This window comes from Mustela putorius, unplaced genomic scaffold (assembly GCF_011764305.1).
Source record: "Mustela putorius furo isolate JIRA1106 unplaced genomic scaffold, ASM1176430v1.1 tig00537227_pilon_pilon_pilon, whole genome shotgun sequence".
Classification (NCBI taxonomy): domain Eukaryota; kingdom Metazoa; phylum Chordata; class Mammalia; order Carnivora; family Mustelidae; genus Mustela; species Mustela putorius.
In genome coordinates this window covers 17021081-17048438 of record NW_025422368.1, presented here as the reverse complement: position 1 = coordinate 17048438, position 27358 = coordinate 17021081, and the positions used below count along the sequence as shown (strand labels likewise).

Genomic DNA, 27358 nt, shown 5'->3' with positions numbered 1-27358 from the left:
GATAACAATTTGAAAACCTCAAAAAATATTTCCTCTTAAAATCTCTTAAATTTTTACCTCAACAATTTAATTCTGGACGAAAGCTAGTTTTACAATCAGAATGTATGTTCATGTGACATTCTTCATTAGTAACAAAACAAAAATATCAAAAATAACACAGAAACAAAACAATTAAGAATAAACCCCAAATCTCTAAGATGTGTTCCTGTGCTGTACTGATTCTCTGCATAGCTTCAGCATTACAAAGACTTTTCTCAATCTTTAAGTTTTTATCTTCTTGATTTTACTTTTGTTCTTTCATTTTGCTTTTGTGTACTCCTTTATCTATCTCTTCCCTAATCTGCTTCACTCCCTTGTTGTTAGGGTGTGCATGTGTGCCTATGTACATGTGTGTATACCTGTATCACGGGGAGGGAGGTGCAAGTGCCTGCCCTTGTCTCTCTGTATCTCTCTGGGTCTTTTTGTCTTTTTCTGGGTCTTTTCTGTTAACTGACTCTTGGTCATTTTCTGTTTTTCTCTCCCTCTTCTATCTCTTCCCCAGTAGATGCTATCTGACACTCCTCAATATCTATCATAGTAACACCCAAAGGACAAACCAAGTAACTGAATTAGTGAGTATTCCTTAATATACTCAGCAGCTAGAACATAAACCCAATCAAAGAATCACTGTATGTTTAACTCCTCAGGCAGTTCTCCTGTTGGCCACACAGATCCTTTATGTTCTTTTTATTATACTTGTAGAAAACAATTCTGCTGCTTTGAAAAAGTATTAGTTTATCAATAACTTACTAAATAGAGATTCAGGGCAAAAAACTCTTTTTCCTCATCTTTGCCTCCTTTCACAGTAAATAGATTTAGGTTCAGCACTTAACAAAGGGTAAAACTAATGAGTGATCCTGTGTCAGGTTGTCCAGAGTTCATTTAGGCAACATTGAGGGGACTTGGAAATCTTAATACTTCACAGTTTTAGAGCTCTGACATGGAAGAGACTTATTTTTCAATTTGATATCAAGGCCACATAGCTTGGTATGATAGATTATAGTGGATGCTTATATTATATAGCATTTAATCCTCCTCCTTTGTGGAGAGATTGGAAAACTATCAATAACATTTCCATACTCAGTTGCACTGAGGGGTCCAGATGTGAATCAGGTTCTATTGATTAGAGGGGCTCAGACACAGTGGGGAGGCAGAAGAGAAGATTGTTTTCCTGACAAGCACACTCAGCTTGAAGTTTTGTGGGGACTCACCTTATCCTTTCCCTTTCTAGTCTCTAGCTTTGTGGGTGTGAGCCTTTTAGGACTGTGACCACAACAGTAGGGGCAGAAGCTTCAAAACTCTGAATAGCAGCTAACTGGTATGATTTTGACATGGTAGTGGCCATCTGACTTTAGGTTGATCATATATCTGTATGTCTAGAACAGTTCCGATTTATACTCATCATACTACTGTAATTATTAACAGAGCCCCCCTCATTCTAAAAAGTTCTCCTAGTTTAGACAGTAAGTGAAATAACTGTACCTCCAATTTTTCAATTCTTCCAATAAGATTTTTGTATATACCCAACTACGTTTCTTTAAATTTCTCCTGTTTGAAATGCCTAAAGTGATTACTGTTTTCTTCATTGAACTGGGACTGATGTCAAAGATAAAGTTGGACACCAGTTAACAGTGATAAAGACATTTTATTCAATAATGATTGCAATAGGGAAGAGAACCCTGAGCTCAATTCTGCTGAAACAAAAGAAGACTTTTAAAATATTGAGGTGTGCTAAATGGTGTGTCAATGCAGAGTGTGAAGGAGGTGTTGGTCCATGTAACTAAGCCATCTGGCAAATTGGGGATTATCCAGAGGAGGAAGAAACTTCTACTATATTTATGACTGGGGGTGTTTGTGCAAGTTGGGGCAAGGTGTCCTCGGAAGTTAGGCTCTTCTCACAGGGTTAGGAGCCAGGGGGAGAGGTATCTTCTTCAGTGTTCTATTTAAAAAGAGATGGCCCGTAGGTCCTTGAAGAGCCAGTTCTGGGTGGTGGAAGAATTAGATCTCAAAGAAGCAGACAAATGATTTATAATTTTAAGCTTTCTCAGGAAGCATTTTAAGAGGGAGTGGATACCATCATTGGGACACATCTTTAAGCTGTTAGAAGCTATGCTTTTAGAGCTGGTCAAGAAGATAGTCTTCATCACTGATATATCTGAGATCACGGGATTTTTCTGAAATTACTTTGGGAATGGTATTTAATGCCTATAAACAGTGTTGCATGGAGCTTGACCTCAACATTCACCTTTTTTGAAAATTGTAAGGGCCTATTTAGCCAGAGCAGGTTCATCCAGTTAAATAATGATTTTGTTTTTATACAGTAAAACTTAAACTGTCCCTGCCCTGCCCTTCCCCCCAGGAGACTTACTGAAAAACTAGTGCTGGAAACCAGTCCCAGGTAACAAAGCCCAAATACAAGGGTGGGTTAGGCCAGGTGGAGGTATCCAATCAGTGGGGGCGCATACTGTCTCCGTAGCTACCAAGGAGTGTGGGTCCCGCCCTTTGGGTGCCTTTTGGGCGCCAATTCTGACCAAGGTGATAGGCTAGTTCAAATATCTACTATAGGGTAAATTGCAATTCAATTGGTCAATTTTGTGTGACCTAGCATAACTGTGCAGCTTTCTCTGTGTGTTACAATCTCATTGGCTGCCTGTGTGTGGCCAGGCCCAACCACATGGCCTTTGCCCTTAAAAGCTAGTCTGTAAGGCAGAGAGAGGTCGCCTCTTTGCAAGAGATGGCCCTGGCCAGTCAGTTTGATTCTCGATGCTTGGCACGAAATAAAGCTTCGCTTTGTATCAGTCTTGCTCCTTTGATTACGGACCCAACAAAATGACTACAAAGGGATCAGTGTGGCTGCATCTTTAAGATAAACAGTATACATTTATAAATATATAATAAAACTATTTCTTTTCCTTCTATTAGCTTGGATTTACTTCGGTATTTATCAGCTCCTATCTCTCCTTTCCAACTAGGCAGAGAAGAAGCAAAGGATTATATTATATAATTGTGAGCTATAACTTGTGAATATAATACTTTCCATGTTTGAGGTGTGAACATTGAAAAGAACCTAGAGGCACTGCTTTCTCAGTTATAGCCACATATTAAGCTTTCTGGCACTCTCTCTGAGTTGGGCCTGTTGGGGATCATCTGCATTTCTCATCAAGATAGTCAATATTTGAAGATGAAGGATTTGGGGACAGAGAGGTGAAGTTTATTCCAATGCTCTAAATCATTTCTCATCCCTATGGAGGGAAAGTTTTGTTTCTCAGAAAGAGGCACAAAACACAAAACACTTTGCCTAACATTTGATTTATTTTACCAGTAGATCTATTTTTTAAAATAGAAGACAAATTATTATGCCTGAGTGACTTCAAAGCCATACCATCATTCCAATATGCAAACGTGTTGCTTCCATGGAGGCTATCTGGGGGCTGTGGGTGTGTGGGAGTGAAGAGGAGAAAGGGAGGAGGGGAGGAAGAGCTAAAGAATGGTGAGGAGGGGCAAGTTGCCAGAAGCTCAACAGTTTGAAATTACAGCCTGGATGAATTACGTATTGTATTTCCTCAACTGAACTAAAGCCTGCTTGTTTTGGAAAGAAAATCAAGACTAATTCTTGAGTTAGGAAGTAAAAAATCACACACGTTCCAAAGTGATTGGACTGGAATTTACAGAAAATATTTTTATAAACATTTTTGCACACTTAGGCCCTTTGTAAAAATATGATATGGAGGAAGTGGTATGGAGAAAATAAAAAGCCATAAGCATTTCAAGATTGATTATTTTTCTCTTTATTTTGATTTCATTTTGAGGGGATTAGCGAAAGAAATAACTTATTTTTTTTTTAACTCCTTTTTAAAAAAGATTTATTTATTTATTTGAGAGGAAGAGAGAGAAAGCATGAGAAGGAAAGGCAAAGGAAGGGAGGATCTGAAGCAGACTCAGTGCTGAGCACAGAGCCTGATGTGGGGCTCTATTTCATGATCCTGAGATCAGACCTAATCAGGTCACTTATATGACTGTGCCATCCAGGCATCCCAAAAGAAATAACTTCTTGGGGTGTCTGGGTCACTTAGTCGTTAAGTGTCTGCCTTTGGCTCAGGTCATAATCCCAGGGTTCTGGGATTGAGCCCCACATTGAGCTCCACATCAAGCTCCCTTCTTAGTGGGAAGCCTGCTTCTCCCTGTCCCACTTCTCCTGCTTGTGTTCTTTTTCTTGCTGTGTCTCTCTCTGTCAAATAAATAAATAAAATCTTAAAAAAAAAAAAAAGAAAGAACTTAAGAACAATCTTAAATGTGTCAGTTCAACATGGATAACTGCTGGTGAGAATAAATTATACACTACTTTAATATTTTTAAAAAATATTTTAAGAACATTTTTTAGAGAAGTTTCAGGTTCACAACAAAACTGAACAGAAGGTACAGGAGACTGCCTGCCTCCATACATGCATAGGCTCCCCCATTACCAACATCTCCCACCGGAGTGGTTTTTTTGTTGTAACTGATGAGCCTACAATTGACACATTATCACCCCAAGTCAATATTTTATAATAAAGCTCATTCTTGGTATGCATTCTTGGGGTTTTGACAAATGTATACTGGCATATATCCACTATTACAGCTTCATACAGAGTAGTTTCACTGCTCTAAAAATCTGTGTTCCACGTATTTATCCCCCTCTTATTCCTAGCAATCACTGATCTTTTTTACTGTTTCCATAGTTTTGCCATTTCCAGAAGGTCATGCAGTTGGAATTGTACAGTGTGTAGCCTTCTCAGATTGGCTTCTTTCATTTAGTAATAGCATTTAAGGTTTTTTCATGTCTTTCCATGGTTGGTAGTTCATTTCTTTTTAGTTCTGAATAATATTCCATTGTCTGGAAGACCACAGTTTATTTATCCATTGATGTATTGAAGGACATCTTTATGGTTTCCAAGTTTTGGCAATTCTGAATGAAGCTGCTATAAACATTGGTGTTCAGGTTTTTGTGTGTACATAAGTTTTCAGCTCTGTTGGATAAATAACAAGCAGTGCAATTGCTGGATTGTGTGGTAAAGTATCACTACTTTAATTTTCATAAGATTTCTCATCATTCCCTACATCTTCAAGTAGATAAATTTGTATTATGCTTTTAAGGGCCCAGAACTTCATGCACCTTGTTTTCCTTTATGTGTGCTTGATTTCTGAATTATTTGTTCTTCTTTAATTAGCAATAATCGCGCCTCGGATAAACCTCATTGGCTACGATACTGCCACTGCACAAAGCTTATTTGTTCTTCTTTAAAGTGGAGTAAAATATCCTTGAACTAAACCATTCTGCTAAGAACTTAGGATGTCTTGTTTTGACTCCCTCTATTGAATTCTGTTTGGTTTTAGACTTCAATTTCCTTTGAAGAATGCTTCCCAGATATCAGTGCTTTTCCCGAGTTTCTGATATGTAAAACTTATTTTCTCACTTGACATTAGGGAGTATCTGGGCTTATTGTTAAGAATTACAGATAACCAAAAAAAAAAAAAAAAAAAAAAAAGAATTACAGATAACCAAGTAATTTGCAAATACTGTAATTTACATATGCAGAATAAATCAAATCTGCCCTTTAGAACTGAATGACTTAGCACCAAATGCATTTTCAAATTCAGTTGTCCTTCCTTTATTCCTTCCTTCTTCCCTCTTTCCCTTCCTGGGGTCCTTCCTTCTGTAGTCACTCATATATTAACAGTTACTATCAGCCAGACTGATAGTAGCTAAAAAGAGTAAAAGGGAAAGCAATATGAAAATATGACTTGTAAATTTATAAACTTTGGCAGATAGCTAAGAGTAGAGTCCATAGACAAATCTAGTGACTTTGAAAATCAAGTATCATAAGAAAAGTATGTTGGTGGATACAGCTCCAGAAACTATGCTTGAAAACATCCATGTGAGATCAATATGCGGCTCTATCCCCTGATTCTGAAATCATGATCTGAGCCAAAATCAAGAGTTGGATGCTAAACCTACTGAGCCACCCAGGCATGCTTCCGTGGTTTGAAAATGGGGAGTATGTCCTGTATGAACTCTTCTTTAACATAACGGGATATCAATGAATATTATAATTAGAACATATTTCAGTTGTAAAGTAAAAGGTGACACTACTTCCCTCCTTCCTTCTCTGCCCCCCAAATGGTAATTTGTTCATTACCATTGACTCTGTTTGAAGGAAGATTTTGTCTTTATTTGGCCTCTCAAAAACCAATCCTGAATAAAAGGGATTGGGTGTAGGTCGTTTATCTGGTGGATCCCAGGACGCACAAGTGAAGCTGAGGTGAAACAGGGAAAGGAGAAAACCCACTAAAGGGTGCATGAAATGAGAAGGGTTACCTATATAGACAATGGGGTTCAGTCTAGCTAGGGATGCTCTCAGGAACTTAGAATTATCTTACTGAAGGACAAGGAAGTTCGGTATTCATTTACTACCCTTGTTGCTGAGGGTTGTTCCTTGTGCTGAATTCCCAGCATTTCCTGGATGTCTGTGAGTATGGATAAAAGAGCTTTGCTTATAGACTTGCAATATAATAACAAGCAAGTGGAAATACAAGCATGCTCAAAGCAGAATAAAGTTAAGATTTCTACATGACCATCTGTGCAAGCAAGTGGCCTGAGCAATCTCTGATAGGGTAAAAAGATCCTTCAAGTTTCTAAACAATGGCTTGTCATCAGAATTGATCATTCTAATTTCTTTGAGAAGTTTGGCCAACATTACTGCAAAACCACTTTTAGGGAAAGAATTTTAAAACTTATGGGTCACTATATACCCTTTTTTACTCTCTTCATACTTTACCCATCCATAGGTAGAAAATGACAGAAATGTTTCTAAGACAAAGCACAAATGTAAGACCAGTCTCTTATGTAGAAGATCAGAATGCCTAGATAATAATAGAGCAATGAGCCTACATAATTGCAATCATTAGCTGTACAAGATACCTCACACTTGCTACCTTGTTCTTTGTGCTCATTTCTGGGTAGATATTTATAGATAAGGGAATGTAGGAAGAAAGCATTTCTTGAACTTAATATTTGCAAATTCAATTGAATTGAAGTTTGGGTTAAGAAGGTATGTCAGGGGCGCCTGGGTGGCTCAGTGGGTTAAAGCCTCTGCCTTCGGCTCAGGTCATGATCCCAGAGTCCTGGGATCGAGTCCCACATAGGGCTCTCTGCTCAGCAGGGAGCCTGCTTCCTGCTCTCTCTCTGCCTGCCTCTCTGCCTACCTGTGATCTCTGTCTGTCAAATAAATAAATAAAAAAAAGAAGGTATGTCAAATATTCTTTTATATTTTATTTCTGACCTACAGCAACCATGAGCTAAAGTAGTACTTTTTAGAGTATGGCCTCTCAGAACATCTTTTGGGGAAGGTGGGAAGGTCCCCTTTCAAGGGGTAGATTAAGTTAACATTTATTTTTATAATACTATTTTTTTTGCTCTTTTACAAAGAATTAAAATTTGTACTGATAGTGCAGAAAAAATTGTGAGGAAAACTACAGGTGTCCTAACCAGCATGAAACAAGGCAGTGTCATCAAACAGTACTGGTATTCATGGTATTTCTTATTGGCCATACATTCACGGAAAAAAGTCACCTGTTCCAATTAACAAAAGATTGATGAGGCAGTAAAATTTTAATCTCAATATTTGAGTGCATGTCTTTTAAATATTTTTTTGCTATAGCTATACATAAACACTTGCTGCACATTGAAGTAAGATGTCTCAAGAAAAAGCATTTGTTGCAATCACTTGAGTTATGAACTGAACTAGTCACCTTTTTCCATAAAAATAATTCTTATTTAAAAGAATGACTGACAAACCATGATCACTCCATCTTGGGTATTTGACACAAGTTTTTGAAAAACGAATAAAGTGTGCTCATCAATCAAGACAAATCACTGCAAGTACTTATTGAAAATGACAGAATTCAAGATTCCAAGCAAAAATAGAAAACTTACATATGCCACCATGAACTTGACAGCTTCCTAATACCTAAAGACTCTTCGGATAATATTGGGGTTATGTTAACAAATGTGATTTTTTACAGGTTTTAATAAAATGTATTAACATTTGGCATATATGCATGACTCAGTCAATTGATATTTTGCAAGTGGCCAATAAAATACATTACAAAATCACACATGGATAAAGACACACCCATTCAAAGTACAACATAGACCAATAAGATTTTAATTAAAAAAGTACAAAAAGTTCATTGATGTAGACTCAGATTCCACATTGCAATTAACCTTAAGAAACTACCACTTGTCAAGCTTTGTCAGTAGTAGCAAAAAAGAATAGCCACAATTATCTAAAAAAGCTATTTAAATATCCCTTCCTTTACCAACTCCACAACCGGATGAGCTCAGATTTTCTTTATATATTTTAACCAAAATAACATATCGCATGTTTTGATTGTAGAGAAAATATGAAAGTCCAGCTGTCTTCTACTAAGCCAGAAATTGAATAGATTAGTAAAATGTAAAACTATGCCATCATTCTCATTATTTTGTTTTGGAAAATACTTTCTATTTTAAAGGGTTTTTAAAAAATGTTAACAGGTAATGGATTTATGATTGTTATTATTTATAAATGAATTGGTACATAATTTTAAAATTTTAATTGCTAATACATTAAATATCATACATACAACACAGAAGTAAATGTTATTTGGGCATCCTTAATAATTTTGAATGTGATAGGATTCTGGAGAAAAAATTCGCAAACAGCTATGCTAAGTGAACTCCTCACCTTCGTCATACTTCAACAAATCATTCTTTTACTCAGTTGTACAATCACTGAGCACACAAATATTTATTTAGGACTTACTTCCAGGCAACATTATAGGTACTGGGGATAGGGCAGTAAATAAAGGAAATATTAATCTTTGTTTTCCTACAGTTTATGTTCTAGTGGAGTTAAACAATGCACGGTAGACAAATGTGAGGGAAGCACATTCTGACGGTGACAAATGCCATGAAGTAAACAAAAGTGCTATGATGTGATAATGATGTGCAGGGCTGCTTTTGATTAGGTTTTGAGAAGAGACCTTTGTGAGTAGATGTGACTGGAATTGAGACTAAATGACACTCTAAGGAGCCAGATTGCAAAGATCTGGAAGAAGCTTATTCCAGGGAAGGAAAAGAAAATACAAAGTTTGATGTATAAAGAGGTAACCTGGAGCCAGGTCAGGGAAGGAGCTTAATTTTTTTTTTTTTAAGATTTTATTTATTTATTTGACAGAGAGCACAAGTCAGCAGAGAGGCAGGCAGAGAGAGACGAGGAAGCAGGTTCCCCACTGAGCAGAGAGCCTGATGCGGGGCTCGATTCCAGGACCCTGGGATCATGACCTGAGCCGAAGGCAGAGGCTTTAGCCTCTTTAGCCACTGAGCCACCCAGGCGCCCCAAGGAGCTTAAATTTTACACAGAGAAGGGTATTGTTAATCTATTTGTTTTTTTTCTTCAACCAGCACCCACCCTTCCCCTAATACTCGAAGTCATGAAATACTTTTTTTTTTTTTAATAGGCTCCATGCAGCTTGGGGACCAATGTGGGTCTTGAACCTATGGCCCTGAGATCAAGATCTGAGCAGAGATCAAGAATCATATTCTTAACTGACTGAGCCACCCAGGTGCTTCATGTGGTCATGAAATTCTTTAAATCAATCCTAAGGTCGCTTACTCTCTCTCTTCCAAATCTACATCAAATCATTTACTGAGGAAAAGAAGCAAGCATTCCCAGATGGAAAAATTCCTTTGCACGTATGCAGAGTGAAGTTTTCTGCCCAGGGGTGATTATATCAAGGACAGTGAACTGAGAACAGGAGAGGAGAAGAAGCTGGAGGAATGATCACATGAACAAGAGAGCAAGGAACAGATAGATACACAAACCCTGTGCTTTTTGGAATAAATACCCACATACTACTGATATACCGAGGGGACAATATACGATCCAATCATTCTGGAAACTCATAGTTGTCCAGAACAAAGTGGAGAACCGAGATACTTAATGCAATAGGGCTGACTTAAAGGTAATTCTTATTACCTGACATCAGGAGATGAGGTAAAGCCAGTTTGAAATGCCCTTTGAGCCAGTACAGCAGTAGAACACACTATCCCAGTTACAAATTGAGCACGATGAAATGTTGCTGAAGAGTTCCTTTGTTGGCTTGATTGTTAGCCTGTTTTCTGTTTTTTTGAATCCCAATATTGTTCCGTTATTACAGCTAACAATATAACTAATTTTACTTTACTTCATCAAGCACACACAGACATATCTGAAAGAACTAAACTAAACCAAAAGCAAAGTGACAGATTCAAAATTGACTTGCACTACTGTGGAGGAGATAAGGGTATGCTACTCTAAGATATGAAACTTTAGCATAAGGATTATTTTGAGCTGAAGGCAACTGAGAATCCACAGATGCAGGAATGTTTCCCTGCCTTCCCCTTACCCACCTATAAGCAGGGCATAAATTTTCTTTATGAGGTGTCTCCCTCTCCTGTCATGGGAAGGAGAGTACCACACATCACCCAGGACAGAGAGGCAGAATCAAGATAAGTCTGAATAACTAAATTTTTATCTCCCACTATTCTTCTCCATATATTTCCTAGTCACTTCCCCATAACTTATCATTCCTTGAAGCTCAAGCTCCCTCTTTTTTTTTTTTTGTTAAAATGCTAAACGTGTGAGTCTAACCACTTCTTTGACTTTCATTTCTTTTTTATAAACTCCTGTGCACATAAATGTTAATAAAAATTGTGTGCCTTTTCTCCTATTAATTGGTCTTTTGTTATTATAAATTTGAAGGCCTTGTCACTAAACCTAAGAGGGTGGAGGAAAAGTGGCTTTTCTTAACAACAGCTTTGATCTATTCTCCTCCTATAGAGAATACCTCTCTTCCTTAGTTCAAATAATACTTTTTAAAGAGAATTTAAGTAGGAGAGGGAGAAGGTGGCAGAGGTGACAGGACCCTAGGCTTGCTACATCCCATGAATACAACCAGATAACTATCAAATCATCCATAATACCCCAGAAATCAATCTGAAGACTGGCAAACAAACTTCACAACTGAAGGTAGAGAAGAGGCTGCATTGAAGAAGGTAGGAAGCTGCAGAGATATAGCTTGGGAGAGAAAGGGATCATGGCTGCTGGAGTGGGGAGAAAGCTGCAGTTGTGGAGAAGAGTGAGAGACAGACTAACACTCAGGGAAGCACCTGGGGAAAACGAATGCCAATAGCAACTGGCTTGGAAAATGAGGGGTCTCGAATTTTGTGAGTTCTTGCAACCAGTAGGGCTTAAAGCCTAGAGATTAATTCATTGATTGATTGATTTATAAAAGATTTATTGAGATATAATTTGCATACTACAAATTCACTCTACTAAATGTAGGTTCAGTGGTTTTGGTACAATCAGAAGGTAGTGCCATCACCACCACTAATTCCAGAACATTTAATCACCCTCAAAAAAAATGCCATACCCATCAGCAATCATTTCTATTCCCTTTTTGTCTCCAGATTTGCCCATTCCGGACATTTATATAAATGGAGTCATATAATATGTAGAAAGCCTGGACTTTTTTTTTTTTTTTTTTAAAGATTGTATTTATTTATTTGAGAGTGAGAGAGGGAGTGAGAGAGAGCGTGAGAGGGGAGAAGGTCAGAGGGAGAAGCAGACTATCCATAGAGCTGGGAGCCCGATGTGGGACTCGATCGCAGGACTCCAGGATCATGACCTGAGCCAAAGGCAGTGGCTTAGCTGACTGAGCCACCCAGGAGCCCCAAAAGCCTGGACTTTTAAAGGTCAGTCTGCTTGGCTCAGGGGTAGCTTAGAAGGTTGCTTTTGGGGAGAAGGAAAGGCAACCAACCCACAGACATACAACATGGAAAGACTGATCTGAAGAGGGCCTGGGACATGCAGTGGGGAGGTTAGTATGTCCCAGAGAGACAGGCTTCATGGAAAGAAGCCTCTGGGATTGAAGGAACTGACAGGCCCCATTTTCCTCCTCTGCCTATCATCATAAGCACCTTTGGGAACAGTGCATCACTGACACTGGCTGCCTAATTTGCTTACAATAAGTCCCACCCCCTATCCGCTACCTTTATCCCCCAATGTCTCTGGAAGAACTGCCCTTCCCAGTCATTCTTGTCTCAGTCCCAGCACGGTGGGCCCTCTTCCCCAGAAGACCAGCCCAGACTCCTATCAACACCACTTCTTCCTACCTGGGAGTTTTGTGAGGCCTCTATTCCAGTGGAGATATTGATGGGTCTCATTTCACCACAGCACATCTAATTAAAATATACCCCATTCAAGCCAGGGACCAAACACTGCCCACACAAACAATGAGAGCCTCTGCAAATGATAGGCCTAAGGGATAAAGTGGCCAGGACACAAGAGCTGAGTGCATTCAGCACACATTGGGGATGCTCCTGGAAGTGCCAGACCCTGGGGAAGAAGGAACACTACACTGCAGGGTACTCTAGGACCTCCTCTTCATAAGGCCATTACCTTCAAGAACAGAAGATACAGCTGACTTTCCTGACACACAGAAATAGGCACAGAGATTCAGACAAAATGAGAAAGAATAATTTCTTTCACACCAAATGAAAGAACAGGACATTGTAGGCCTGATATCTAAATGAAACAGATAGAAGTAACATGCCTGCTGGAGAATTTAAAGCAATGATCACAAGGATATTTACTGACTTAAGAAAAGAGTGGAGGACATCCGTGAGACCATTAACACAGATAAGGAATAACATAGCAGAAATAAATGAGAAACACACTTGATAGAATGAAGAGCAGGCTGGAAGAAGCAGAGAAACAAGGATAGAGTAGAGGAAAGCAATCAAGCTGAACAAAAGAGAGAAAAAAGAATTATGCAAAATGTGAGTAGACTTAGGGAACTCAGCGCTACATCAAATGTATTAACTTCATTTTATAGGAGTCCCAGTAGAAGAGAGAGAAAAGGGCCATAAAATTTGTTTGAAGAAATAATAGTTGAAAATTTCCTTAATTTGGGGAAGGAAATATCCAGATCCAGGAGGCACAAAGACCCCTAAACAAAAACAAAATAAGATCTATATCAAGACATACTATAGTAAAATTCACGAAATGTAGAAATAAGGAAAAAATCCCAAAGGCAGCAAGGGAAAAGAAATCCCTAATGTACAAGGGAAGACAAGGCTAGCAGCAGATCTCTCCACAGAAACTTAGCAGGCCAAAAGAAAGTGGCATGATATATTCAACATGCTGAATGGGAAGAATATGCAGCCAAGAATATTCTATCCACCAAGACTGTCATTCAGAGTGGAGAGATAAAGAATTTCCCAGACAAACAAAAACTGAAGGAGTTCATGACCACTAAATCAGCCCTGCAAGAAATATTAAAGGAGAGTCTTTGTATCTTCTAAACCTACTTTGTTGAGGTTTTTCTCAAGAATGGATACTGTCAAATGTTTTTTCTGCATCTATTGAGAGGATCATATGGTTCTTTTCCTTTCTTTTATTGATGTGGTATATCCTGTTGATTGATTTGTGAATACCGAACCACCCTGCTGCCCAGGAATAAATCCCACTTAATTGTGGTGAATGATTCTTTTAATGTACTGTTCGATTCCATTTGCTAGTATTTTGTTGAGAATATTTTTATCCATGTTAATCAGGGATATTGGGCTATGATTTTCTTTGTTAGTGGGTTCTTTGGTTTTGGAATCAAGGTAACACTGGTGTTGTAGCATAAATTTGGAAGTTTTCCTTCCATTCTTATTTTTTGGAACAGTTTGAGAAGATGTATTAACTCTTCTTTAAATGTTTGATAGAATTTTCCCAGAAAACCACCTGATACTGGACTTTTGTTGGGAGATTTTTGATTACAGATTCAATTTCTTTGCTGGTTATGGGTTTGTTCAAAATTTCTATTTCTTCCTATTTCAGTTTTGGTAGTTGACTTGTTTTAGGAATTTACCCATTTCTTCTGATTGATTTGTTGGCATATAATTTTTCACAATATTCTTTTATAATCATATATCTGTGGTGTTGTTTTTTATCCCTCCTCTTTCATTTGTGATTTTATTTGGGTCCTTTCTATTTTCTTTTTAATAAGTCTGGTTAGGGGTTTATTACTTTTATTAATTCTTCCAAAGAACCAGCTCTTAATTTCAGTGATCTGTTCTACTATTTTTAAAATTTCTATACTATTTATTTCTGTTCTAATCTTTATTATTTCCCTTATGTTGGCTTTAGACTTCATTTGCTGTCCTTTTTCTAACTCCTTTAGGTATAAGTTTAGGTTGTGCATTTGAGATTTTTCTTACTTGAGATAGGCCTGAATTGCTGGATACTTCTGTCTTCAGACTGCTTTTGCTGCATCCCAAAGATTTTGGACCATTGTGTTTTCATTTTCACTTGTTTCCTTGCATTTTTAAAATTTCTTCTTTAATAACCTGGTTGACCCACTTATTCTTTAGTAGAAAGTTCTCTAATTTCCATGTGTTTGTGGTCTTTCCAAAAAAAATTTTTTTTTTTTGGAGTTGAATTCAAATTTCATAGCACTGTGGTTGGAAAATATGCATGGTATGATCTCAATCTTTTTGAGGCCTGATTTATGACCTTGTATGTGATCTACTCTGGAGAATGTTCCATGTGAATTCAAAAAGATGTGTATTCTGAATCTTTAGGATGAAATGTTCCGTATATAACTGTCAAGTCCATCTGACCCAGTGTGTCATTCAAAACCATTGTTTCATTATCAATTTTCTGCTTATACAGTCTATTCATTGCTTTAAGTGGGCTGTTAAAGTCCCTACTGTTAATGTATTATTATCAATGAGTTTCTTTCTGTTTGTTATTGTTTTATATATTTGGATGTTCCTAAGTTGAGGGCATAAATACTTACAATTATGAGATCTTTTGGTTGGACAGACCCCCTTTTATTATGATATAGTTCTCTTCTCATCTCTTGGTAAAACCTAGTTTGTTTGATATAAGTATGGCTACTCCAGGATTCTTTTGACAAACATTAACATGATAAATAGTTCTCCATGCCCTCACTTTCAAACTGCAGGTGTCTTTAGGTCTAAAATGAGTCTCTTGTAGATAGCATATAGATGGACCTTCTTTTTTTTTTTAAGATTTATTTATTTACTTAAGAGAGAGAGAGAGAGAGAACATGAGCATGGGGAGGAGCAGAGGGAGAGGGAGACAAAAAGACTCTCCATTGAGCAGGGAGTCCAACATGGTTTTGGAATCAAGGTAACATGGGGCTGGATCCAAGGACCCTGAGCTCATGACCTGAGCTGAAAACAAGACCTAGATGCTAAATGATTGAGCAACCCAGGTGCCCTGATGGATCTTTTTTTTTTTTTTAATCCATTTTAACAGTCTATATCTCATGATTGGAGCATTTAATCCACTTACATGCAGAATCATTATTGATAGATATGGATTTAGTTCCATTGTATTACTTGTTTCTGGAGATCTTCTCTGTTCCTTTCTAGTTTTTGTTGCTTTTGGTCTACCTTTCCCACTAAAAGAGTCTTCTTTGATATCTCTTGCATGGCTGGTTTAGTGGTCCTGAACTCCTTCAGTTTTTATCTGGGAAACTATCTCTCCCATTCTGAATGACAGCCTTGGTGGATAGAATATTTTTGGCTGCATCTTCTTCCCATTCAACATGTTGGATATATCATGCCACTTTTGGCCTACTAAGTTTCTGTGGAGAGATCTGCTGCTTGCCTTATTTGCCTTCCCTTGTGCATTAGGGATTTCTTTCCCCTTTCTGCCTTTAGGATTTTTTCCTTATATCTATATTCTGCAAATTTTACTATGATATATCTTGATGTTGGCCTGCTCGTGTTTATTTTGATAGGAATTCTCTGTGCTTCATGGATTTGATGTCTCTTTCCTTTCCCAGGGAAGTTTTCAGATACAATTTGTTCAAATAAACCTTCTGCCCTTTTTTTCCATTTCTTCTTCTTCTGGGACTCCTCTGATATGAATGTTATTATGATTTATGGAGTTGCTGAGTTCCCTGAGTCTACATTTGTGATCCAATATTTTTCTTTCCCTCTTCTTTTCAACTTCATTAATTTCCATAATTTTAAAAAAGATTTTATTTATTTATTTGACAGACAGAGATCACAAGTAGGCAGAGAGGCAGGCAGAGAGAGAGAAGGAGAAGCAGGCTCCCCACCAAGCAGAGGCCCAATGCTGGGCTTGATCCCAGGACCCTGGGATCATGTTCTGAGCCAAAGGCAGAGGCTTTAACCCACTGAGCCACCCAGGCATCCCCATTAATTTCCATAATTTTATCTTCTATATCACTTACTCAATCCTCTCTTCGTCCATCCTTATGGTCATTACATCCAGTTGGTTTCCCATCTCAGTTAAAGAATTTTTTATTTCGACCTGACTAGTTTTCAGGTCTATTATCTCTGCAATAAGGGAATCCATGGTGTCTTCTATGCTTCTCTCAACCCCAGCTAGTATCCTTATGATTGTTGTTTTAAATTCTGGTTCAGACATATACTTATATCTGTTTCAATTAGATCCCTGGCGATGACCTTTTCTTGTTTCTTCTTCTGGTATGAATTCCTCTACCTTGACATTTTTTTTTAGGTCTCTTCTTCCATGTGTTGGGAACATAAGTCTGGTATGTTTTCTACTCCTGAGAGGAACGTCTTTATGAAGAAGAGCTCATATACTGTTCAGGGCCTGGTGCTTCAGGAAATGTTTCTGGTGTGTGCTGTGTGCATTCTGCTATTGTGTTTTGGCTGTTCTTTCCTTCAGGTCAGTCCTCTGCAGTTTTTCCTTGCCTGCAGTGGGGAGTGTTTGGACCTTGTCCAGAGGGCGGTGAGTTTTAACTAGATGTGCTCTGGTCTGCTTTTTAAAAGAGGCCTGATGCTATTTCCACCAGAGATGAAGCTTTGTAGCACTCTATGGTCAGTAGACTTGGTCTCTGTTGGGGGGCACATTGTGCTCGTCTTCTGGGGGAGGGCCCCACTGCTCTGGTTTGAAGTCACACTTGCCCTAGTAGAGAAGTGCAGGGGGGCAGAGCTTGGTGTAAGCAGTTCAGGGCTCCACTGTGAGCACTATCTGCTCACTGAAGTCAGTTCATGCTTATGGTAGTGTAGAAAAATAGTTCCAGCCCTCTTCTGTATCCCTGAAGAGAGGAGTTTGTGCCAGCTGCTATCCAGGAATCCCTCACAGAATAATGAACAATCTCCCCTCATGTGTTCCAGGAATCCCTTAGACTCCTGCCTTCATCCTGTCTGTGTAAGAGCCCTCTACCTGCCTGGAAGTGCAGTGTACTGTGTTTTATCTCAGGCTTGCTGGTTGCGTTTCAAACCCCCAAATTTTAGAGAACTGGCTTGGGGCAGACTCACACTGGTCCTCTGAGTGAGGGTCTTACCATGCTGGGGCTGGTGCCAGTTTGTCCCAGAAAGGCAGTTGCACCAACATATGGGAGCCTGGAATTTAGAGTAAAGCACAGCAAAAAGCCCGAGTCCAGGTTGGACTCTGTCCCTGTGCTTAAGGAGTGGGGGAGTGCAATGGTGCCACTGGCTCTTTGTCCACTGAATGGCAATACTACCTCTCTGATATGAAGTCCAAGAAAGGGAAACTCTCTCTCCCAGTGCATCCCAGGGGACCCTCAGATTGTGGTGTCCGCTCCCAGGGCCTCTGTCCTCCTTCTCCACAGGAGCACTGCAGTTCCCACCAGAGTCAACACCAGCCACAGCATGGACTTCTAAAACTTCAGACTTTGGGCTCTGCTGGTTGTAAAAACTTACAATAAGGAACCCCTCTCATTTTTCCAGGCAATGACTTTGTGTGATCCATCTGTATGCTGCTCGCTCACTCTCTCTCCTCTCTCTGAAGATGTTTCATGCAAGGGAGTAACTGCTTGCACAGTGAGATGGAGTGGCCCTTCCACTAGCAAAAAATAATTCAAGATAGTATGGGTTCCAAAATTCTCACCCTTGTCTTTATCTGCCAGATTTCACCCTCCAAGTAGTAAGCCACTCCTTCCAATCAGTTTCCCTAGCATAGAGGGACTTAACAGGTTACCATGCTTTGCAACTCTGTAAACCTTAACAATCAGATGTGTGGTCTAATGATCAGCAAAGTCTATCTTGTGGCCACATAAATAAGGATGTTCTTCAAGGTTATCATGAAAGCTTTGTGATTCTTCATTCACGATATTACTTGGAAATCCAAAACCTTAATTTTAATTTTAATTCTGTGCTTTTACTTTTGTAAGCTCTCCAGTGCACTCATAAATGACTAGCCTACCTCAATATCTTTGCAATCAACACTGTCACCATAGCAACTAAATCCCAGAGCCACTATTCCATTACCTTGCCCTCTTCTAGTATTCTATCCCATGCCACTACCAGTGATAATTTAAATAACTGAAGCTGCTGAGTGTCATAGAATATTTGTGCCACATTTCCTCCAGCAAGATCATCCATGTGTTCATTAAGCACATGAACAACTGAAACTCAGAACCCTATTTTGAGACTTTACTTCTTACCACTGATGCAGTTCTTAAACTACTTGATCTTCAGTCAAAATGCTGGTAGATGTCGTTCTCTGCTTGACTTATTTCGCTAAGCATGATATGCTCTAGTTCCATCCATGTTGTCGCAAATGGCAAGATTTCATTTCTTTTGATGGCTGATATGAGGAAGTGGTGATGCAACATGGGGGCTTAAGTGGGTAGGAGAAGAATAAATGAAACAAGATGGGATTGGGAGGGAGACAAACCATAAGTGACTCTTAATCTCACAAAACAAACTGAGGGTTGCTGGGGGGAGGGGGTTTGGGAGAAGGGGGTGGGATTATGGACATTGGGGAGGGTATGTGCTTTGGTGAGTGCTGTGAAGTGTGTAAACCTGGTGATTCACAGACCTGTACCCCTGGGGATAAAAATATATGTTTATAAAAAATAAAAAATTAATAAAAAAAAAGAAAAATTAAAAAAAAAAGAAAAAAAATGCTGGTAGAAAGATGGCACGCATGAAAAAGTTTAACTGAAGAGAATTTAAGGAATGAACTATTTATAGAGATGTACATGGTTAAGAGTACAAACAAATGATGGTGAGGCATTCCTAGACTTGCAACAGTGGAAGCCTCTACTGCCATCAGATCTAAAAGAGCAAGAAAGGTGAATCTGGCTATCAGAGGGCCATGAAAGGTAGAGCCACACAAGAGGGGATTCCTAGTAGAATCTGTAGTTTAAAAGAAAAGTAGCCCCAAATAAACCTGGAGATAGTGGGAAGAATACTCTATTCACCACCTCCTCTTATCATCTGTTTTCTAATCCTTGTCTCCCATACCCAAATGTAAATAAGAGACAGAGAGCAGGATAGCTTGGATGACTCTGTTCTTAGTAGTCAAACTTTTGGAACATAAAAAAGGTCAGATGATAGTGAAAATGGAAAAGAATCATAAATCTCTCAAATTCATATTATAAGGCCAGCATAACCTTGGTAATAAAACTTAATAAGAATATATCAACAAAGAAAAATCACAAACCATCCATACTCATAAACACAGATAAAAAAGCCCTAAAATACTAGGAAACTAAATCTAGCAATGTACAAAAATGATAATAAAACTAGATAAATTGAGCCTATTTCACAAAAGCAAAATTAATATTTAAAAATAAATCACAGGTGCCTGGGTGCTCCAGTCAGTTATACATCTGACTTGATTTCCACTCAGGTCATAATCTCAGGGTTTGAAGGTTGAGCCCCATGTCAGGCTCTGCAACATGGAGTCTGCTTAACATGAACATGGAGTCTGCTTAAGATTCTCTCTTTCCTTTTCCCTCCAACCTTCCCCTACCCCCTCTTTAAAAGTAAATAAATAAATAAATCAGTGTTATCCAGTACATTAACAGAACAAATGAGAAAAATCATGTAATTATCTCAATTAATGGAAAAAAAGATTTAAAAACTCAGAGGTGCCTGGGTGGCTCTCGATTTTGGCTCAGGTCATGATCTCAGGGTTGTGAGATTGAGCTTCAGTGGCAGGTCCCTGATGATGATGGAGCCTGCTTAAGATTCTCTTTCTTTCTCCCTCTGCCCTCTTAAATTAAACTAAATTTAATTGCTAAATTAAATTTAGTAATTTAACAATCAAAAAACTTCTTAAAGCTTATTACTAAACTAGGAATCAAAGATAATTTCCTTAATCTGTTAAACTATATCTATAAGAAATCAGTTAATGTATATCTATAAGATATCAATACCAAATATTATACTTGATAATATTTAAAACATTCTCTTGGTGATTGGAAAAAAAAAAATACTATGTTCCCAGTCAGTGAAGTAAGGCAATAAAAAGAAATATGTTATAAAGACTGTACATGTTATGGTTATATATGTTAAAAATCCCAAAGATTCCAAAATTAAAATATTGAGATTAATAAATTTATTTAGTAAGGGTGAAGGCTGTGAGGTGGCAAGTGGGGATGATTGCTTCTGGCATCTAGTGGTAGTGGTCAAGGATGCTTATAAATGTCCTACATTGAACAGTACAGTGCCAGCAATAAAGAATGATCTATCTGGTCCAAAATGTCAATAGTATTGAAGTTGAGAAACACTGTGACTGAGTGAGTGGAAGATGAAGGTTTCTTGAGGCTCTGAAGTTATACAACATCATTTCCATTGTTTTCTACTAGGGGGAGTATCACAGAGCCAGTGCAGATGCCATCTTTTGATGGGAAGAGCTCCAAGGAATTTAACAGACATTGGTTTTCTACCACAAAACTGATTTGGGCTGGGGATTCAACTATGAGGTGGATATTAATTCCTTTTAATGAAATGGAGAAGAAACATGTGTGGGTAGGGGTAGGCAGACAGTTCATGGATGGCTCTGAAGTTTCAGAAATGGAGCAGAAGAAGAGAGAGAGGCAGTAGACTAAGATTAAGATGGACAGAGTACCGTGTAAAATTTGGGCCTCATGTTGATTTTGAAATACCCACATCTAAAGTGGGTAATTGAGTCATTTAAGTCCCGTGATGCAGGATGCCAAGAAGTCTTGGCAGTTAAAATAAACAAGTAAAACTTACAGTTTAGCTTACTGCCAGTCTCACCATCATGTCATAACTTAGTTCAACTTAGAAAACAGAAAAATAATCTAGGTCTTCACCAAGGCCATTTGATGAGTCAGCAAAGGGGGCGATTATATCACATAGAAAACACAATAATCCTTACATACCTCTTTAGATACTTCCTGCATTGCCCCAAAGCTTCATTACATGTGGCAATATTCAAATCACTTCCCTCTTTCCCTTTAAAGTCCCCCAAACTTCTCTCAGTCTTTCTTTTCACTCCTCCACTATGTGTCTTCTTCCTTGCTACTTTCCTTGGTCTTTATTCTTCTTGGTAGGTCTATAACCTAACACCTAACGCTTGTCATTGCTTTTCCTTTTACCACTGCAGTCAGTAAAACCAAAGAATTCTCCCCAGATCCCACTTCCTTAGAAAATAAATCAAGGGGAGGTGAATAGTTTATTTATATTTAAAATTATTTAGTTCCTGGCCATTTGCATGGAATGATTTGATGACACTGTCTTGCCTGCAACTTTCCTACACATCAGTTACAGGACACTTAAAGCAATAAAAATGGGTCTCAGCTTTTATTTCCAGGTTTAACTGAACAGAAAGTCTTCAGACCCAAAGTATGACCAAGACTGTCCTCAAACTGCAACTTATCTCACCTTAGAGTAAGTTATGGGAACACAAGGAATATATCCACAGGACATTTTACCAGAGAAATAACATTCATTCTGCTTTACAATGTTTGAAGCATCTCAGTCTTGAACAATGCATTATGATAGGCTTACTGATAGGGCCTTGTCTTAATCTGTTGGGGCTGCTATCACAACATACCTTACTTGAGAGGAGTGGACACATTTATTGTCTCAAATTTCTAGAAGCGGGAAGTCTGAAATCAGGTGCCAGCATGGTTGGGTTCTAATGAGAAACTCGTCTTGGATTATAGACATCTCCTTGATGTATACTCACATGGCCTTTTGTTGGTAAATGTATGTAAACAAAGAAAGCACTGGGGGAACCTGGGTGGCTCAGTCACTTAAGTATCTGCTTCAGTTCAAGTCATGATTCCAGGGTCTTGGGACTAAGCACCATGTCAGGCTCCCTGCTCAGTGAGGTGTCTGCTTCTCCCCCTCCCTCTTTTCTCTGCTTGTGCTTGCACTCTCTCTCTCTCACTCTCTCAAATAAATAAATAAAATCTTAAAAAAAAAAAAAGAAAGAAAGAAAAGAAAAAAAAAAGCTCTGGAGTGTCTTTTTCCATTTAATATAAAGGGAGTAATTAATTCCGTCCTGGGGAACCCCAGTCTCATAAGATTTTCAAAACCTAATTACCTCCCAAAGGCCTTAACTCCAAATATCATTACATAGGGGGTAATGTTTCAACATATGAAATTTGGGGAACACAAACATTCAGTCCATAATAGGTCCAAAAGATCTTAAGATTAGGAAGAAAAAACTTTACAGAAGATTGTGAAAACCACTGTCTTCACATAAAACTTCGATTTCTTACTTTTATAGTAAATGCAATTTTCTTTATATCCAAGCCTAAAATAAGATGTATATTCATTTCTGATTTTGAAATATTTTAGTGCTACTCACAAAGCCACCAGTCCCTGCCTTCATTATTTTCCTCTAAAAGCAAGTTTGTTTTCTTTGAATATTAATAAGCTATTCAAACACACATGTAGGTGTTGAATATTTTATTAATTCCTATAATTAAAAGTCCTCTTCCTTTCCTGTTCCTTTTTAAGGCAATATCTTTCCTTTTCACTCATCAATTTTTCTTCTTACTGAATTACAGAGATGGAAAAAAAAATTGAATAACACTGAAGGTAAACACATCAGTTTCCATGGTAACAGCAGCAGCTGAGTGATGAGAACCACTTGTGGCTGCAACATTTGCAGGAGACCAATTACCAAACCTGGAAACTCTAATTCAGTAAACAGGGACAACAGTGAGCATAGTTAGAGAAAATTGCTTATTTTATTATGAGAGAGAGAGGCAAGCCAGGAGTTTGAGAACTATAGGAGGCAAAGATGATATTGACAAGCATGTCCATTGCTTAATGAAGTAGTCATTTTCAAAGGGGCCTGGGAAAATGCAGTTTGCAGCAACTGTGACTGCAATATGGGAGTCTAATATTACCCCCTGTGTTTACTGGTGGTTACCCCAAAGGACTGGTGATGAGGCAGGGTGAAAATGGCACCACACTGAAATTTAACACATTGTTCCTTAGTCTATTGGGTATCATAAAATTCTGAGCAATGTAAAACAAGTCTGGTAGGACTTGGCCATTCACTTAGCTTTAAAAAAAGAAAATATGCATTACATGCTATAGCATTAAATGCTCAGTGTGGTGGAAAGAAATTTATAACTACATTTATCATTGTTTTACATCTTAAGAATGAGAAGAGCAATCAATGAGACTTTTTATTTACCCCGAAGTATCATTATTTGTCCTCTGCGTCTGAGGGGTTGGAGGCATCTTTGTGCATTTGTTTTCCAGTTATCTTAGGAACAATTAAATAGAAACAATCAGCCATATTTCTGAGACTTTTGCAAATCAGAACTCAGTTCCACCTCATGAGGACTTACATATACTAAAGGATATGGAATATGAATTTTGTGTCCTATATACTCTCACCTGAACCAGTTCCATCCGAGAACTAGGATCTTTGTTGCAATCACAAAAAATACTTGCATGAATTCCTTGATGACTCATTTGACTATTCAGGCTTTTTAATCCACAAAACAGAACACTTTCTTGCATAAATAACTGGTACTTAATAAAATTTATTTAATTGAATATAAGTAGACAAAAAGTTGTTAAAGCAATTAGTTGTACCAAATATGAATAATTGAATATGATTGCAATGTGATAAAAGATCTTAAAAACTTTCATTTCTGCATTTCAAATTAAATAGTTTTATAATAAAATTTAAAAATCCACTATTAAATCCATTTTTCCAGGGACCTGAAAAAGATGTTCAGTCTTCATTTACAGAGGGAAAGTTTGTAGAGTGGTAACAACAGTGACTAGGTATCTTCTTTTTAAAGTTCTGGATACATCTTAAAATCTAAGTGGTTGCATGATTTTGGGAAAATCCTTGAGGTTCATTTTCCTCATCTGTAATATTCTCCCTGGTGAGACGAAAATGACATTATAAATAGGTAAGCAATTCCAAAGTTGTGGACTATAAAATAAACTATAAAAACCTAATCTCCTTAGTGCCTTTCTCCTTTGGGTCTTTATACAAATGTCATCTTCTTGGTGAGGCCATCTGTGGACACCTTGTCTGAAATGCAGCCCACTGCCAACTCCTTCTTGCTTTGTCTCCTTAGCACTTATTAACATGTTGCACAATATGTACCCTACTTATTTGTTTTAATTATGGACTCCCTGCTTCCTAGAATATAAACTCCATGAGATTCAAGTTTTTTTTTTTATTATATTTTCCCTAGCTATATCCATAGACATGAATAGGTATTTATAAATATTTTTAATGAATGAATGTAAAACTGAATGAATAAAAATTCATTTTCAACGTTTTATTAATGTTAATGGCTTTTCAAAATTATCAAAACATAACCAGGGTCATTACATCAAGGCTTCTGATCATATGTGTTAAAGTCAACACACTCCAATGAATGAGTTAAGATACCCACAAAGTGGATAATCCTGGGCATACCTCTCAACAATTTCTTCTCTGTCACATGTATAAGTTAGCTAGTGACTTTAGTTTCATCCCTCTGAAAAGATTGTTATCAGCATAAAATATGATTGTGTGAGCAAAACGCTTTAAAAAGTTAAAAGTATCAATAAAATATTACAATCTGTATTATGATTAAACAGTGGGATTTCTGGTGCCTTAATGTTTTGTCAGGGACATTAAGCACAGTGGGAGGAAGAGTGACAGTTGCAATGCAAACATTTCCCAAGGAATGAAGAGAAGGAAGTTACAGCTATGGTTGGCCTCTCTACCACAAATGCATTTGGAATCTGAATCACGAGCTTCAGAGTAGAGCACTGATCACAGCTTTGGGCAGAGATCAGGGTGGCCCACAGTGTTCTTTATGGAACTTGGGAGGCAAGCTCAGGAATTCTAGAAAACGGAAATGTGCAGATTAACATGAATTATTCAGTACCACATAAAAGGTACAATTAAAAACATTAAAAAATAATCATACATCTGAAAATAAACTACTTCCTTCGAAATGTCATGAAAACGGGAAGCTTCCGCTAACAGATTCAATTTTCTTTGGGTACCATTGTTTTGGCATTATGCCTTTTAATACCCCTGCATATGATTATCTTTCAAATAACATAAACTTTTTTTTTTTTTAAAGATTTTATTTATTTGTCAGAGAGAGAAAGAGAGAGAGCCACAGCAGGGAAGTAGGGAGAGTGGCCAGAGCAGGCAGAGGGTGAAGCAAGCTCCCTACAGAGCAAGGAGCCTGATGTGGAACTTGATCCCAGGAAACTGGGATCGTGACGTGAGCTGAAGGCAGATGCTTAACTGACGGAGATATCCAGTTGTCCCATAACATGAAATTTTTAAGTAGGAAAATTTAGAATATACTCTCTATACTTCTTATTTTTCTTTCCCTCAAATTCATTATGTTAGGTATTGGGAATGGTGTTTGGTGACTAGTTTTCTAAAGTACACTGAGTCAGAAACAAGGCAAGGTCTAGGCCTGTGGGTTGGGAAGCAGTATAATATTTGAAATACACAACCTTTGGAATCCTACTGCCCTGTGTTTCAGGTGCCACGCAGGGACTTTTAGCTAGTTTCTCCAAATAATTCCAAATGGGTTCATAAGACTGGCCATCTGTGTGTGGAATGGATGGTACATGATCCCTTTAAATGTCTACTGTCATGAGCTGATATGGGTAAGTGTTTCTTAAGAAAGAGGGATGAATGGGGAGTAGTGTGCTATGATACCTGAAAGAAGGAAAGGATGGAGAATATGAAGGGAATGAAGGGACATGGTCTCTCTGTTTCTTCACATGAACTGGGGATTTGTCTTGAGCCCCAGTGTAAAGAGGAGTGAAGAACAGGAGTTGATGAAGCAATAATTAGTGAGGTGGGAGTTGTGTGTGTGTGCATAATAATGGTACAGTGGTGCAACTTTAGGTCTAGGTGAAGTGCTGCACAGAGATAGGTATAAAGACATCCTTTATCCTGAATTCCTATAATCCTCTTACAGCACTGCATGGTACTACTGATCCCAAATTCAGATTTGTGCTGAGGGATCCAAAGGTAGGTGCCAACCCAGGGTAATTCTGCCTGGCAGGAAAGCTTGGAAAGAACATTCCCAAAAGAACTGATGCTGGTCCCATCAATGTGGGAATTGGAGTGGAGGAATGGAAGTAGACTTGTTGTCAAGCCACATGAGACACCCATAAGGAGAGCCTGTTAGGGTGGCTGTGGCACAGGGAAGACTAAGTGCCATTGCAGTTTGGGTGTTAGTGTTAACAGAACCTCATTTGTACCCTCAGACACGTAAGACTTGGGGACAATTTCGGTTACAGAGAGAACTCTGGAAGGTCTCAATGGCCCATTGAAAGGATTAGATAACAATAGGGTCTGTGGTACAGTGCTTTGACACACCAAAGTTACTGCATAAATGTACCCATCTTAGAGGATTTCCTAGGTATCTGATTATAAAAGTGCAGAAGGAATGCTCACATTCCCCAGTGGCCTTCTCTGTCCCCCACTCCTTATTGAAGCATCCTTACTGAAACTATAATGACTCCAGAGTCTGCATGGTTGTCCAGGATGATGTTTAATCGCTTTCTGTACCCTGCATAAATAACAGTCTGGGCTTCCATAGCTCAATCCATGTCCGAGGATGGACAGACACATTGAAATATCCTATATGCTTTTGTCCTCAATCTCACTGGCAATTCTTAAGTATCTTATAAATTAACAGTATCCTTTGAAAGAGAGAAAAATTTTTTAATTGAAATCATGCAACATTAAATGATTAAATCCGAATAAAGTTAATCATAAACCAATCTTCTGGCTCAAAGAAGACTTTTACAGCCAAATCACCATTCCACAGTGGTGTCTTATTCCTTTTCCTTTGTTCAATATGCTATTTTTAAAGCTTCTGTAATATTACATTCACAAAGGAGCTGGAGTAAAAGAAGTGAAAAGGAAAAGCCTAATGTAATAAAAATCAAAATGAAGCTGCATACCAAACATGACAAAATAAAACACTGATCTCTCCCAGAGGT

At 38.2% G+C, this 27358-nt stretch overlaps 1 protein-coding gene and 1 pseudogene across 1 annotated transcript in view; one reads left to right on the top strand and one right to left on the bottom strand.

Annotated features, from left to right (window-relative positions):
• Positions 1-27358, top strand: part of LOC106003695 (60S ribosomal protein L23a-like) — a 45103-nt gene that overhangs the window by 11661 nt on the left and 6084 nt on the right. The gene's annotated exons all lie outside the window — the stretch shown is intronic.
• Positions 5220-5303, bottom strand: LOC123390103 (annotated as a pseudogene).